This window comes from Seriola lalandi, unplaced genomic scaffold, assembly GCF_002814215.2.
Source record: "Seriola lalandi dorsalis isolate HSWRI2012SDOR001 ecotype SW California unplaced genomic scaffold, Sedor1 jcf7180002054979, whole genome shotgun sequence".
Classification (NCBI taxonomy): Eukaryota; Metazoa; Chordata; class Actinopteri; order Carangiformes; family Carangidae; genus Seriola; species Seriola lalandi.
In genome coordinates, this window is record NW_019525529.1 from 712,761 (window position 1) to 729,998 (window position 17,238).

The following is a 17,238-nucleotide window of genomic DNA, read 5'->3' on the forward strand; positions in this document are numbered from 1 at the left end:
ATGAGCACGTCGATGTTGAGAGTGTGCTTTGATAATTCCACGTCTTCGATTAGTAGAGCGAGTTTGGTAGGTTCCTGTGGTCCAGTCCAGCACAGATGTAATATAGGGTGGCGAATGTCCAATAAGGGCTTCATGGATGAAACGGCACAAGTGTATCATGCTTCTGCGCCAGAGAGGACCAACCCACTTTGTGTGGAAGCTGCAGCTTGTCTCTAGATAATATCATCATCTAAATCTAATCTCCAACTCAACTATACTTTTCTTACAATACAAGGGGAAGCAAGATCTGTTTCTGTATAGAAATCCCAAAACATTTTTTTGCTGCAGCTTGGTGGTGAGATTTTTACTGTGATGTTTAAATATAAATGATTCATCAGGCCGAATAGCTATACACTACGACTCTTTCAATATTGTTACCATTTAGTGTGGATAAGTGTAGTCTGGTAAAATCAGTATCTTTAGAAAAAAGCACGAACTTGGTCTTGCTTGCGTGAATGAACCCTTGATGGGTAATCATGCGGTGTCCAACTGTGGCAAACATATGAACGAGGATACCGCCGAGGAATGACAATTGTTACATCTTTTCTCTCAAAATCATAAAAACGAAAAAGGTCAGAGTACGACAAGGTTCACACATGCTTACTGCTACATGCCATTAGCTTCCTACTGAACTGCCTAATGCTTCAGCTATCATTCATGGCTGACTCACACAGCACACTCTCTGCAGTCTCTGTGAAATCACCCAAAAAAAAAAACAAACAAGACAATGCTACGATAAATTGCGCTGTCCCCGAACATGAATCCATAAATGTGAGAAATGGAACACGACGCCAGGAGGTAAAGAGCGGGACAGGAGGAGGGAGTAAGGTTGGGAGAGCACCAGTTACTCACCCAGAGGGCAGATGCCTCGTGGTGGGGCACAGAGGTAGAAAGAGAGATGGGGGGAAAAAGGAAGGGAGAATAAATGTGAAGCTACAAGGAAGTCAGGGAAGATTACCAATGAAGAAGTTGCAAGTGAAGGGGGGTGGGGGGGGTGGGATCAGTGCGAGGAATTCAGACAGGGAGCGATGGGTAAGAGGTTTAAAGGTGTAAGGGCGAGAACACGGAGGACAAGAGAAGGGAATGGAGAGATTTTTGAACTTCCAGTGTCGCGCTGAATGAGTGTGAAGCGGTTAAAGGATAATCACCGCTGCAGGAACAGTAGGTGAGTGAGCACATTTCATTTAACATCTATTTGTGCCACGCAGTTCCTCTTCCTCTCCTGGCATGCTACCGCCCGACTGTGCTAAAGCCCAGACTCTTTTCCCCAAAACAGCTTTGTGAATTAAAAGCTCCTGGCATCCGCTGGCTGGAGTTTGTCCTCGGCCATTTGGAATGACATCTTTGCAGGCCCCCTCTTCTCTCACCGAGGAATAATAGTCTGTAATTACGCGTATAATGAGTATACGTGTGCACAGGTGACTGTATATGCATTACCACCGTCCTTAGAATTAGTCATAAACCAACAAATAATTGTTTCTCTTTGATATTCTGCTTTAATCTCTGTAACAGTGCGGGCTCTCACAGTCTGCAAACACAGAAGGGATTTGTGGGCATGCTCAATGGGTCAGCTTGCAGGAAAGTAAATTAGGTGGAGAGAAAATGGGCTTTCTGCATACTGTGGGTGCCTCAGACAGAAAGGTTAATGGCTTTATGAGATTGCAATGACATATTATTGCAAACACCTCCAAGCAAACAAATTATTTGATTGTAATATCGCAGAATGTAACAGTTGTTGCAGCCTGTTGTTAATGGAATATTAAATCCACAGGCCTGTGTATACGCGTGATAGTAGCTTACAACAGCATGTACACGTGCATGCTTGTGTTTGCATTTACATATGTCGTATTATACTCATTCATGTGCATATGTGCGTGAACATATGTAGGTCTTAACACATTGCAATCCCTTGTGGCTACTCTGTTCCAGCTCTATCATTTCATAGATGTTCTCCTTTAAAAGCAGAGAGCTGGAAGAAGAGAGCCTGAGGCGGGTGTCTGTAGGGGCCCTGGACCCTGGGGCCACATAAAACGGCCTTTTGACTGGTCACTTAGGTGTAGAACAGCACTCATCAAGCACAATGTACTATAATGGTGTTCTGGAGGCATAAGAATGTACATAAACACATCAGAGGTGATCTCCACAGAGCAGCAGCTCCCTCTAGGGCTCCACACTGACCTCTAACACAGCATACATCATGTCTGTGTGTGCGTGTGTTTGTGTGTGTAAGGGGGGGTAGCGTGTGCTTTTTTTGTGCAAAGTGAGAGCAAACCGGATCGTATGTTTCATGATACATATGTTTGCTACCTTGTATCAACGTTGTACATCAGTGACAAACCACAAGGAGTCATGTGAAACAGGCAGTGAGGTTTGTTGTGTGTGTGTGTGTTTGTGTGTGTGTGCGTGTGTGTGTGTGTGTGTGTGTGTGTGTGTGTGTGTGTGTATCTTGGTGTGGGCTCAGCTGTCAGGTCTCCCTTGTGGGCCATTACCTCTGATGCTTGGCTAGGGTCTATCAAGTGTAGGACATCAACATCACCTCTGTACATGCAGACAGATACACACTCACACACAACCCACACACACATACACACACAAGTTCTCTACCAACTCACCTTGGCCTGATGGGATATCACTGGGGGAATGTACATCCACACCACCAAAGACAATTTGTCTTTATAGCTGAGATCGTGGCCCCATGGCGGTCTCTCTTTGCCTCATCTGTGTCCCTCAGGTAGTTTGAGGTGTCTGAAGGTAAAAGGCGGGATGGGTGGACATGATGTTTTGGTTGATCGATGACAGCCTGGCTCCCCACATGAGTGAAGAAGCAGCCTGTTTCCCTGCCCGGGGTTTATATGAGGGAGTATAACACTGGCACATGGATGTTATGCAGTAAATCTTCTCTACAATGAGATCTGGATGCTGCCTGGAAGCACATGGGTGTCATCTGGATATGTCTGGGGGTGGCGCTCATTATACTTCACTTTGACTGTGACTGCAGATAGCGGCATGAAAACAAGCAGCGATGAGCAGGTTTTTTTTTGGGGGGGGGGCAGACTTTTATCCCGTGAGCTGGGAATTCCTGGCAGGTGCCATCCCACCAACTGTAGATACATGGCTCTGCAGTAGGAGAGGGACTGTGGCAGATGTTTGGCTGTGTTACGACCCTGGTAATAAGACAGACGTGTGGCTGTGCCGCATCAAGAGGAGCAGGTGCTGCCACCACACAGCCATTACCATCTGCATTGATGAGATGAGGGACTCAACCATGCTGGGTTTTAGATGGTTAGTATCTCTTAAAGTAAAAACATAAAATAAATAAATGTGCAAGCTGGTGAAGTCAGCAACCCACCCCAAAAATCTGTATAATTTCCAAAAGGGGAATGTAGTGCTGATTAATGAATGTTAGTGGATATCATATCATTTTTATCCTTTAGTGATATCACTATAAAATTCTTTTAATACCCCATTTGGTGCTCAAAATACTGTTGTGATGCTTATCCCCCAGTGATTAACATGGTTAGCCTACTGTAGGGATTACCCAGGCAGAAACAGAGAATTACATGCTCTCTGTGTTGCAACAGTAAACTATATGATGGATGGAGGGGAGCCACTGAGGGATGGATGGATGGATGGATGGATGAAAGGTGGTTGGGTGATTAGTGAAATGATAGCAGAAAAGGGGATACAGGACGGGGGATGCACAAGAGGAGAAAAATAAGGGCTAGTATCACTTTAACGTCCTCTGACGTCATGCTGATGCGGATCTGCCCGGCTGGATGCGAGCGGAGGAGAGGGATGCCGAAAAAATGAAACTCCTCAGCACTAATTTTTCACATCCCTCTGCAGGAGAGGATGGAGACCAACCTCACGACACCCTCAGTACAAAGGAGCGGATTAATACCCCATCTACTTTCGCCGCTGAGTGAACGTGAGAATGCTGTCTGCGCGGCAGAAACTGAGGTAAACGCGACGCATTTTTAAAAGAGAAAGCAACCATATTGAGGTCAGAAGAAAGCGTTGCCAAGGCGACCAGCTTGCTAGGGAGGACACTGCAGCGCGCGTCACACGCCGGGGACGAGCGAGCAAGCGAGCGTGCTTGTACGCGCGCGTGCCACAGCGAGCCGAGGCGGTCGCGGCGTCCACAGCAGCAGCAGCGGCGGCGGCGGCAGCAGCAGAGGCAGCGTCTTTCTCACAAGACTACCGGAGGACCGCGCCGTGTACGTCCACCGTTAACGAGGCTTGCAACCTGGCTTGAAGCGCTGCTCGGCGGTGTCGGAGCTTTCCTCGAGGGGATTTATTGAGGATTTATCGACGACATCCCAGAAAAACGCTCAAAAGCCCAGTAGCCGCGACCATTGGTCAACACAGGTGACACTTCCCCAGCTGTCAAATCCGCCGACTCCCTGCAGACACGTCCGGGTTATTTGGGGGTTATTTTGTCATTAAAGGGCCTCGATAAAAAACAGACTTTCTTCTTGAGGCAAACCGGACTGTCAGCCGAGAAATTAATTAATATATCACCGTGCTCGAGAAGACGGTGACCGAACCGAGCCTGTCTGCTCGAATGGGGAATCATACTATATCCTGCTGTATGTGGTGTGTAATGCAGTAGAGTTGCTTTATTTTTGGTATTCAGTCTCCCCTGTCATTGTCTCCAGTAATGAAGTCCCACCTGCCGGCCCGGTTGGATTGAACGAGGTAGTGCTGCCGGGGGTTGCATTTTTGGTGTTATTTTTTTTGTCTTTTTATTTTTGTCTTTTAGTTTTTCAAATGTTTTTGTAGGCACACTTTTTGCTCGTTTGACATTTACCGCAACTGGAGGAAGGTTTAGTGAAGAGGACAAGGAGGAGAAGGACAAAATCTCAGGAAAAAAAAAAGAAGGAAACATCAGTGGGAATCTGGCACCATACCCGCACCCGTGGATCACAAATTAACAGGTAGGCTGAGGTTTACATGTTCAATGCTGATTTATTTTATTTTAACAGTATTATTTTTTTAAACTGAGGAAATGATTCTAACTGAGAGAATCCGAGTTGCACACTAAAATATATTGTTTCAATTGATTTTTTCTCCCAGTTTGCATTAAATTAGCATTTTAATTGTGTGTGTGTGTGTTAAGAAATGAGGATGACAATCAGCAAATTGCGACTAAAATTAGCATTTTTTTCTTTACAAATGTTCATTACTTTTATTTCCTGCATTTAAATCTAAAGAATATTTTTGGTAAATTAATGGAGATACATGTTGTCAACAGCACACCCCCGAATGTCATTCTGTTGTATGCAACTTGCACAGTGATTTGGCCAATCTATTGGCTTTAGCAGCATGTATCTGTGTGCTGTATGTATGTGGATTTGTTGCTGTTCTGAGTGGTTATTGCCTCATGCAGGCAAGCTTCCTCTTCATATCAGAGAAGATGCATCCCCCTGTAGCCGTTAATGAGGACCTGGACTCAGAGCTCCTCTGGTGAAATGAGAGAAACAGAGGCTGCTATTCAGTCAGACCAAGCTCATTTCTCTGTCCTCCTAATATGCAAAATTTATATTTTATTAATCTAAGTGCTTTGCTGAGCTTCTGGATCAGTCATTGTGCATATGGTGATTATCGTGCATTTCTTTCATTGTGTGTATTGTTTGGGAAACAAAGAGTGAGAGGGGAAAATTTTGCAAGCAAACCAGCCTGTGATGCAGACAGATGTTTGGAATGATGCACGCTCACAAAAGTCTCCCTTCAGCAGTTAAACCATCCCTCAGCTTAATATGAGTATCTTTTCATGGGGTCTTTATACTCAAAAGACCCCAGGAAACGCCATGGCCATGAGAACATATTCCCCTAAATGCCTCCCTCGCCACACACACACACAAATCATTGCACACACACAGCACAAAGAATGGGGCGCATTTATATGCTGTGGCTGGTGTTGTGGGGCATTCGGATCGGCAGGGCCTGCTAGATGATAGAATTCAGCAGGGACAAGAAGACCTCTGTTCTTATCTGCGGCGACGAGAAGGGGAAGGCAGCTCCACTCAGCTCAGCTTCTCTCCTTGGTTTAGGCAGCTAACCTGCCCTATATAGACAGATAGGGACATCTCTTCTGTGAGGAGAAAGCATTTTAATGGAGGCGGGGGGAAAACTGCGTGACTGTCCTTGCACTAAATAGTCGTTGTCACAGAGGAGTTGTTATTTATCTAATTTCCTGGAAACTTTGAAGACCAGCGGAGATGTTTAAGGGGGGATAAAGGTGGCACCCTAATGCAGTGTGTGGAGTGATTGCTGGCATTTGTGTTTCAGAGAGAAAAATGCACAGATACAGCGAGAGAAAAAAATGTAAAAACAGAGGGAGACATTGTAGAGCATTTCTGCAGAATCCAATATGCTGCTTACAAAGACACAAAGAACATGTAGCCTTGTGGAGGAGGCCTGTACGCACCACTTTATATGTGTGTTTATGTGTGGGAGAAATTCTTCACTTTCTCTGTCTCTGTGTGAGTCCTAACCAAATGCATGCAAAGCCCCCTGAAACCATTGCTCAGTGCCATCCATCCTGGACAAGGTGCAGCAAAGCTGCAGGCAGATGGGACGAAAGCGTTCAGTGCATGTCGTTGGGTAGATTGATGGCTCCTAGTGCGGGTCGCTAAGCAGTCAACAGATGCTGGCCAGTGTTGTGACAGGATGGGTTGAAACGGCCATCACATTCCCACACACTCACACTTTCACAGTCCTTAAAAGCCCCACCATCTCGGCTTCCTGCTGCTAATTTTATCCCTTACTATTTATTTTCACTGTAGATAAATCAGTGACAGCAGGTCCCCCAGTGGGTTAGGATGTTTTCTGACTGGAGATGACAGCGTTTGCTGCTAATTTTAGGTGAGAGATGTCATCTGTGTAAAAAAAAAAAAAAAAAAAAAAAAAAATCTTCAGGATAATGCTAGCTGACATGTTGACTGGAGAACTGGAGACTCGTGTGATGAACGCCGGTGAAATTAAATGTTTGTTGAGCAAAGTCGAAATAAATTAGTAAAGCCAAGGCTGGCTGAACATACAGGTCCTCAGGGAGGCGCTGTTGTTCACATTTTCCTTCTGTTACAAGAAAACTATGTGTGTCAGTCATTGCTTTGAAGGCGCAGAAGTATATTTCCAGAACTGCTGGCAGAATTGTATTTTCCCTCAACAGCCCTAAATTTGTCTTCTGCTTTTCAGCAAACTTGAAGTTTCCAGTGTGACAAACTGTGCAGTTAGCAGTTGTGTAATTGACAGAATATTGAATAATTGTGGGAGACAGTTTGCACATTTGAAGGATCTGTTTAGGAAAGGTGTGTTTGGCAGACACACACTTAATGAACACCTAACTTAGGGAAGTAACAGACAAATATATCTCAGTGGAGCTCTGAGTGAATCTTCTGTATTTTGGCAGTTGCTATGACATATACTTGTTGCTGTGGCCTCATTTGTGTCACTACTATGAGAGCATGTTTTTCTCTGCTTCTCCAGTAGAAAATAAAGCTGATTAAATGGAACAGCTCTATAATAGATGCTCTTTTTTTATATAGCAGGGTTAGGTCATTCACAACATGCTGTTCACAATGGGAACATGCTTCTTCTTCTCCCCGAAGCGCCAGTCTCCTCATACAATCACCCAGTGTTTTACATGTGTTTGTTTACATGTGCAGGCCATCGCTCCCTCTCCATTAAATGAAATTGACTTTTGGACTACTTCCCTCCTCCTGCTCTTGTAAAACCATATATACCCTGCATGGCGCCTTTATCGCCTTTATTCCTCATTCATGTATTCATTTGTTCCTCTTCTCAATCCATTTGTGGCAGAGTCACTAATTTTGGTTCAAAGGAAGCCTGGCTTCCTTGCTTTTCTGCAAGTAGTGTGTGTCGTTGCTATGGCAGCATCTTTTTGGACGGATAGGCCCCACAAAGATTTTAAAATCTCGAGCTCGTGTTTTGTTTTGACTGGTTCATATGTTGAGGTCTAGCATGTGTCTGTGTATTAAAGCTGCAGTATTAATTTAAAAAAAAAAAAAAAAATGACTGACATCACCACATCGACTACTGGCAATGTCCAAATTGCTGGAGGATGGAGGATTTTTTTCTGTATGATAAAGCCCAGTAAACAATGTTTCCTCTATGCTGTGCAGAATCCCGACATGAAATCATTATGACCAAATATTTTATTGCATTCACAATGTGCAATCCTCAGCATTAACATGTTTCATTTACTCAATTGTTTTGCAGTGGGGGAAAAAGCGTCTTCAAAAGTTGGACGTCCATTTTTATTGCTAATACTATGCAGTCCTCGACTATATGGTGGTGAATATTGATCTGGCAGTTTGCTTTTAGAGTCACTGAAAGAAGGAAGGTAAAAGATTATATTATGTTCTTGAGGATTGTTCTCCGAGACCAGTTCCTCCATCTTCTCTCCTCGGCCTGTCAGTGTGTCTGTTTTGTTGCAATTCTCTTAGAGTGCTGGTCTCCCACAGTCCCTCCACAGCGGCCCATCTCTCTTCTTTGTCTGCGGCTGTTGAATGAGATCTTTGCCCTCTAGGGTGCAAGATGGAGACGAGGGGTTAGAGCCATTACTTTCCTCAGCTTCGTCCTTCCTCTGTCTTCGTGCCTGCCTCAGTCTTCCTCTTTTTCTCTATATTGTGGTATTTTCTGTGGTTCTGTTTGTCTCTTCTTACTTTATCCGTCTCTGATGTTTTCCCTTACACGCCGTCTCCAAGCAGTTCTTCATCTCTCTCCTCCTTTTGTCTTCAAACCCCCCCCCCCCCGTGCTGTCCGTCATCCAGAGGTGAACAGTGCTGTGCTGTCCCCATTGTGCTCATTAAGGTTAGATCAAGGTCGAACACTCACACGATCACATTTTGATCGAAAAAACCTGATGTTCTCTTCCCGAGTCTCCGGCCCACTGCAGCAGCAACCTTCACATCACCGCTCCTCCCGCCCCTTACTAGAACCAGGCTGACCACCAGCCAAGATCAATGAACATTTACTCCTCTTTTCTTCAAAGAGATAAAAGCCAAAGGAAGAGACAGAGGCAGTGAGAAACCACCCAGAACATCCATGGGCTGGCTCAGGACTGCTAGCTCCCTTCTTACGTTTGACATCTCACGAGGTTGGATACAGCCCCTACATTCTCTCAACAACAGGAAACCTGCAAAGATTAAAACCACTGTTGAGTGATTTCAGAAAAAAATAATTCCATTCATAATGGAGGTGCAAGGCTACAATGGGATTTCATGCCTCTGTGTTGCAGCGTCGGGCCCTGAATAGAAAGCATGATACAGATTTGATGGAATCAACAGCACTGGAGTCAGCAACAGCCGGGATTAAATACATCCTGCTTTCTGGCCAGTCAGATTGACTGACAGTCAGAATCCATGTTGCTCTGAGTGGTGCAGCTCATCCCTCTGGCATACTGCGTGACTTTCCTTTATTTCTCTGGTGCATCCATGGGAATTCTACCTGTGCGCTTCGTTTTTGCCCTTAATACCGCTCTGCAATCCTTTTCCTAGTCCAGGGATTTTATACACAAATCTCACAGCAACATAACTTTGCGGATTAATGTGTTTATGAAAGAATCATTCTTGTTCCCCTTTGTTATCCATTACACTCTGTCTCGCACAAACACACAGCACTGCAGTGCATCTTTGACTTACAAGCACACACCGCGTGCTACATTTCGCCATCGCCACGGACGCGGAGAAACTGAGTGAGTTATAGTATTGACAGCATCTCAAGGTCAGGAGTAGCCACATCCTTGCGTGTACCCGACAGTAAACCCTCAGCATGGCAAACAAGCACCAGGTCAATGGGGCCGGAGACAGGCAGGTTGGCAAGCCGCTGTTCCTGCACTCTTACCCCAGACACATACACAGAGAGGAGGCAGAGAATGTGCTCTGAAAGTCAAGTGACCATGGATGTCTCTAGAAATCGAAAAGAAGGAAGCGAGCTGAAGAGCAAATAGGAGGGTGTTTCAAAAAAACAAAAAAAACAACAACAAAAAAAAAAAAACAAGGTGTGAAGGAGCGCACTGTAACACAGAGAGGAAGGGAGAGGGATGCCATAGCATTACACCATCATCTCTATTTTGCACTCCTAACATCTGCTATATACTACCTCTTCCCTGCTTTTGCACACACATTAGTATGGGCTGACACACCACCACACATATTAGTATGAGCTGTCAGCGGAAGCCCTAACAACTAGCTAGAGAAGGACCAGTTGAATGGTAATGATGGCAAAGGAAGCAGCAACGGTAGTGGCTGTGCTGGCCAACATGCTGAAGTGTTATCACTGTCGCTGCACTGTATAATGATAAGGGTTGTTATAAAGCACACATATTTTCCTCTTGTGCAGGCATACACACACACACACACACACACACACACACACACACACTGAGTGCTGGTCTCAGTCAGTCAAACATAATGAGCCTCCATGGCGGCATAGCCAATGGCTGTCCCGTAGTCCAGTCTAGGCTGTTATCCATTTGATGTCCATCTGTTGACATAAGTGACGGTGGGTCGCAGTGGTTGGGTTTGAAGCATGGCCAGAGCTGGCAGCTAATGGCAACACTTGAGGACGCTGAGATACCGGTCACTGCTGCCGATCTCCCAGGGGTTAGTGCTGCTGTTAAGACTGCTGCCTGGAGGAGCTATGGATGAGCCGCTCGCAGCAACATACTTATCTCTATTTTCTCCACTGCTAAGACATTTATCATTAAGGCGTGCATGTACAGCTGCACATCACCTCTTCAACCTTAGCTTAAGAACTGAGCCTCAGCCCCTCCTCCTCCTCTAAACAAGTGGAGCATTTCAAGTACTTCCCTACGCCGTCTAGCTCCAGTTGATGCATTGTTAGGCTGCTGGGCTTTCGCTGTCGTGATGGTGGACACTAATGAAAAGAATACGCCTGTTCTTATGTAGTGAATTAGGATGTCTCTTACTTGACAGGCCCTTGTTAGATTGTAGTTGTGTTTGCCTTTATGTGTGTGTGTGTGTGTGTGTTGGTTAGGAACCAAAGCAGAGGCACGACAGTGATGAATGAGCTCCAGAATGGCAGTGTTACGCTTTTGCGCTCGATGATGCCAAGCAGGCAATGATTGTCCCTGTTATTGTCGCAATCAACAAAGAAAACACTAACCCTCAGGATGAAGAGGAACACGCGCTCACATGTGCACATGCACACACACCACAGGAAGAAGGCTCTGCCTTTTGTGCAAACGCTAAAGAGCAAATGCCTCAGAACCTTTGGCATGCCTTTCTCCTTTGATTTATCTTAACTAAAGGCACTTTCTTTCTGTCTCCGCTTAATATTTAAGGATGCGGCGTGTGTATTCTCCATCCTTCATAGAAAACAATGCATGCTGGTTGAATCATTCATCTGTGGCTCTTCACACTGTCTCTCAAGGCTGAGGCAATTCTTCTGCTGACAAATGGTAGCAGGAAAGAAGGGCTAAATTCCAATCTGTGTGGATCACTCCTGGGCCAAACACCCCACTTGAGCAGATTTTCGCAGGTTATACTTTCACAGGTAGCAGCTCACAGCACCAGGAACATAAATGTCAGTGTTCTGACTCGTACCGAACTTTATTGAGTGCACTTATCTGCTATCCTCAGGCTAGAGTATCTTGGTGAAAATGACTCGCCTTCCCTGTGCAGTGCCCTTCATGCGTCCTTTCTGACTGTCTTGAATTTACCTGAGGTGTAAAAAAGATGGAGTAAAAGTGCAAAGAGAGAGGCAAGAGCTATCACAATAGGAATATAGAAGATTAGAAATACAAGTATAGGGAGCATGGAATATAACTGTAAATGGTGCAGGGATGTATAGGTGGCATATAAAGAGGGGAACAGCTCACCATTAGAGGAAGAAAGATAGGGTCTTGTCACCTTAATTAGCCAGGGTAAGGGAGTGTAACCTTGATCCCACGCTACCGCCAACAGCTAATGAGTGGTGAGATTGCTTTGCAGGGGTATATGTTATTATGTATCACTTTTAGATGGTGGGACGGGGTGGGGTGCAGTTGTTTCTGCAAAGGCAAAGACCTGGGAAGAAAGCAACCAGAACTCCCCTGGTATGCACTTGAAACGATCTCTTTCCATTTGGGTCTAAACTCCAGGGACTTGGCAAGAAGATGGGGAATAGGAGGAAGGGGGTGTCGATTTAGAAGGCTGCAAGTCAGCAGGATTTCCACGCCCTGCTATTTTTTTTTTAACTGCCTCTTTCTCTCGCTCTCTTTTTGTGGGAATAAACACATTTCAAAGGATGAGCTCCATCCCTCTCAATGGAGAGTGTGCTTCACATACTGGAAGACAGAACAGCTGTAAGGGGTGTGTTGTTGTGTAAGTATGGTTGATGGGTATGTGTGTGTGCTTGACCTGTGTATTCCTCCTATCGAGATTTTCTTGACAAGTAAATATCTGGATTGATTTTCCAAAGGTCTCTGAAAGACTGACCCATAGATGGTGTTCTTGACATCTTATTTTGCAAGACTTTGACAAATCTGAAGAGGTGGGGTTGTATTGATTCCAGGAGGTGAGCCAATAGTTCATAATCATCACTAACATGAAGAAATTTTCATTAGAGAATTACTGGATTTGAGTCCCACCGCGGGCTCCACATCCTCCAAATATTCAGTCGCCAAAATCTATCTACCTCTCCCATTGTCACCCTCTTAACCGCCACCCGTTTGCCCTTTCATCCCTCCCCCTTTCTTTTTTGCCAATGGCTACCCAGACCAGACCAGCCCCTGCCCTCTCCATTTTCTCCTCTCTCCACTTAATTAACCCATTGATCAGGACGCTCATAAATTAGTCCTCTGGAGAGGCCCTCATCGAGCACTCGTCCCCTTTTCTCACACCCCTCGCCGCTAGCTGTTCTTTCATTGGCCGCGCCGTTACAAACAAGGTCCCTGGGCCACCATAAGCCTCAGTTGTGTCATCCTCTGAAGCCAAATGCATTTTTCAAAAATTCTAGTTGATTCAGCCGCTCGTAGATCTACAGCAGGCTGGCGAAAGCCGGAGAGCGTGGAAAGAGAAAATTAAGGCAAGCAGGGAGCAGGGAGTTGGGTGGAGGTCAATGCTGCTCTTGTACAACCCCTCAATTCATTAGACTCACATAACTCAACCTTTTCATGGCACCCCCCTTGTGTCTGTAAATGTTTCCCCCTTCCTTCCGTCTCTCCCTCTCGCTCTCTCTCTTGCTCTCTGTCTGACCTGTTCTCTTGAGCAGGGTGCTGGGTGCCTGCTCAGAGATTTGCCCAATTAGGAGGAGCTCAGAGATCATTATGGAGGGAGGCCTCCAACACCCCCCCACCCCCTCAGCATCCTCTTGCCTATTTCTTCCGTTTCCGTCCTTCCTCTTCTTCCTGCTTACGTCCCTTGAACCCTCTTAACAAGTTCCGCCCTGTCTTCACCCTTCACCACAACTACTTTCATTGTCCTTCCTTTTCATTTAGCCCCCTCACTCCTTTTATTATTACCCGACTTCCTTTCTACCATGTTTCTCCCTGAATCTGCGGGTTGTCATCTTTTTGGCAGCCCTTGCTGTACTCCCACTGCACTTAAATCCTCTTCACCCTTACCCTCGCTTATGTCTGCTATGTTTTATCTGAGCCTTGCTCTACAGTACGTCACACCCTTTGCCCTCTATCTTGTTTTTTCTTTGCCTAACGGAGTGTTTAGCAGAATGAAATGGATCAGAACCAGGAACATATGCTAGCTAGGTCCAATTCATGATGGTTGGATGGTTTTATTTAAAGGCTTGGCTCACTGGGACATGATTCATTCATATCCCAAGGTGTCCTGCTAGGACCTCAGCCGGGGACGTGGATTTCCACCGAGCCAAAAGCTGTGTGTGTGCTTCGTGGAGGTCAGGTCTCCTATATGCATTGCAGAGGGCAATGCATATAGGAGAGAAATATTTCCTGTTCAGAGCGTAGCGACAAGAACTTTGTCACAGTGAGGCTCATAATGAGGTAGGGCCTGGGTGGCACAGAGGAAATATACTTACCCTCCACGACAGAGAGCTGGGTTTGCTCCTTGGCTGTGGTGCAGCTGAGGAGCAACGCTGGGTGCTTCATCAACACCTTTGGCAGGTACCCGCTGGGAGAGAAGCCAGTCAGGGATCACATCTTTGCTGCACAGCGGTAGTGGCTCCACAAGGGCCTGTGCGGACTTTATAGTGTCAACCTTGGAACACATGATACCGGTTTTGGTAAAACTCTGCACTTGCAGGTGAAAAGAATAAGGAGCGGCAGTGGCAGAGAGTCGTTGTTTTTGCTGTCTTACCACACTGTGCTGTATATTGCAGGGCTGCTGACTGCTGTAAGCCTCTCTGTGCTGATGGCTCAGCCTGTCATGCACATGCACATGCACACATGCAAGGACACACACATGCAGGTTTACTAGCCTCGGGCATATTTCACTATGGCTGTCACTTCACTTTACATAAGAGTAAATATGTTTTAGGGAATAATCTGATCTCCCAAGTGCCCTCTCTAGCTCACGAGTTTTCCCTGTACAACAGTTATAATGCTATTACATTCACTCTTGTCAAAGCCTTCAAGGTCAGTCATGACAGACAGGGATTTAGAGTCAGAGCAGAGCAGAGAACAAGTTAAACATTGTGGTTTTAGGTATTAGAGTAAAATGGTTCCCAAGGGTTCTTCAAGTCAAGGTCAGTGATAACACTATCACACAGGGCTGGTTGGGGAGGCGGGGGGGTGGTGAGGGGTGCAGTATTAAACACCACCCAAACTTTATCCCTGGAGTGACAAAGTCTAGAGATCAGCACACCTGTCAGCCCTGCAGTCAGCATTTTTATGCATTATACTGTACAAAGAATCTTATTGTTTACCAGGGCGTTGTGAATAAGCTTTAGCCTAATGTTTTCATCACCTGCATAATTTGGATTTCCGTAGAAACAATATTCTACATATTCACCAGTGCACAGCTCTGCAGACTTAGAAATGCTAGGGCTTTTAATGATACATGTACTCCTAAACCATTCAGTACACAACCTTTAGTTTATTAAAGAACTTGTTTCATTTCCAGACCCCATTAAAAAAAAAAGTATATTTTTATTAGTTTCATTACAGTTTACAAGTGTTACAAGCAGAATATTAATAGTAATGTGAGATCCACCTTGAAAGCATGGCAGGTTGTTGCACTTCTCGTCAGCCTGTTAATGTAGCAGCATGATGAGCACAAGACACAACCAGACAAGGTGCAGCATGATCAGATGAAAATTGTGTTGAATACTGATGTTAATAATCACTGTTGAAGATTTTCATTGATTAAGAATATGTTAACGGATGGTGCATTAAATTGGGATTATTTATGCACGCCTGGAAAATCTGAATTAATGGAAAGCAGTGTTCTCTGTAAAGAACATTACAGAAAGCAAACTGACCTTTTTTAAAGACCAAAGACCACACATAATGAACCTTTGTACTGTCACATTGCGGGAAGATGCATATAAAGAGCTTATCTGAAATAAGACTGTATTTAACATGAGAGCAATGGAATACCTTGTAAAATCAGGCTTCAAGACGCATGAATTCTTTGAAAACCCTGCCCCTCCACCTAGTGTACCTTAATCCCCACCATTATCCTCAATCTGGAAGCAGCGAAGTGGTGGTAAATTATGACTTAGAGTTAGTCATCATCATAAAGCTCTGCTCAGCTGACGCCAGCCTCACAACCCCAGCTGTAAGTGCCCAGCATCAGACCAGGGGGAAGGGCTTTTTTTTCACTGCAGTCTTATCCCTCTGCCCCCTCCCCCCCCAACATATCTGAGGATATCCACTCTCAAAACTCCTGTCCTGTTTCAGTAGCATTTGATATTTCTTTTCCTATTTTTCGTTCAACTTTTTCAACCTAAATAACCTTCATAATTTTAGAGTTGAATAAACTGTGTGGTCATTTAGGTAGATTTAGCCTCCTTGCTGCCACGCTGCTGTCTTGAACAGTGACACACTAAATTGGAACCAACATGCATTCTACCATGTTATCTCGAACTGATGCGTGATGGGAACAGACCCTGGCACAAGCCAGGAATCATCATTCACTTGATGGAGTAGCTGGTGCGGGGCTGTCGTCGGCTCTTTGCACCCCATTATGGACGACAAGCGAAGCCCCATCAACATATAAACAGGCTCTCTACTTACTGACTCAGAAATGTATGAAAGCAACCTGGTGAGACTGAAGCAGAAAAAGACAGACGTATAGAGAAAGTGAGAGTAATGAGGTTTGAGCTCTGAGCTTTGAATTTGCATGGGTATGTGTTTGTGTATGTGTTTATGTGAAACTTGCACGCTCTCTAAATTCCATACCATACACACGCACTCAGCAATTACTCTTACTACAAATGCCATGGCTTACAAGTACACCACACACTGCTCTCTGCACAAATGCTCAGACACGTTCGAACACCAAGATCTTCCAAAGTGTTTGCACAGTCTCGCCACTTCCTCTAGGCTGCCTGTCGGGAGCGTGCACAGTATACACACTCGGAAATGGGCGCACACGGCGTGGCACGCAAAAATTGCATCCTGTAAATCATCGTACAGTAAATGTGTGCAGACGCACCAAGCATGCTCGCACATAGTCTGCACACATTAAAGTCACTCAAGCATGAACGATACTTTCCGCAAGTGTATGTTGAAATTGCAATATACACACACACACACACACATGAGCACATGGATGCACTCAATAGCGCATATTCACACACTGCAAAACATGTCACACACTTAACCACATGCACCTTCACATACACATGTATCACATACCGCAATCCTCTTCTAAATGGCTCATAAGTGATACAGATAAATGTTGCATCTATTTATCGCTCCGCGGCGTAAATGTCACATCGCCGGCTGGTTTGCTGATCTCCCGCATGAGTCGCACTGACAAGTTCACAGGTATCACGCCTCGGCACCTTTTGTCATCAAGGAGAATATTAGGTTTTCTTCTAAAAGGTCGCCCTAAGTACCCCGCTCTATCAAAACACATCAGTCAGGGCTTCTACCTGATGTGAGGCGAGGTGTGATGATACACTTTACACACACATTAACTCTGGTTTGTCTGCGTGCGCTCAGGTTTGTCGTCTTTGTTACTATCCACCCCTCTTTGTCCGTCTGTGTTTGATATGATCATTCTTCATTAGGCCTGAACAGTTGATCGA

At 45.2% G+C, this 17,238-nt stretch overlaps 1 protein-coding gene across 1 annotated transcript in view; it reads left to right on the forward strand.

The window, feature by feature from the left end:
- The first annotated feature begins 3,986 nt into the window (after nt 1-3,986).
- The window catches only part of nlgn2a (neuroligin 2a), a 175,365-nt gene continuing 162,113 nt past the window's right edge, over nt 3,987-17,238 (forward strand). The window contains exon 1 of the mRNA XM_023396599.2: nt 3,987-4,976. The gene's annotated coding sequence lies outside the window, so the exon portion shown is untranslated. The remainder of the gene's footprint in view (nt 4,977-17,238) is intronic.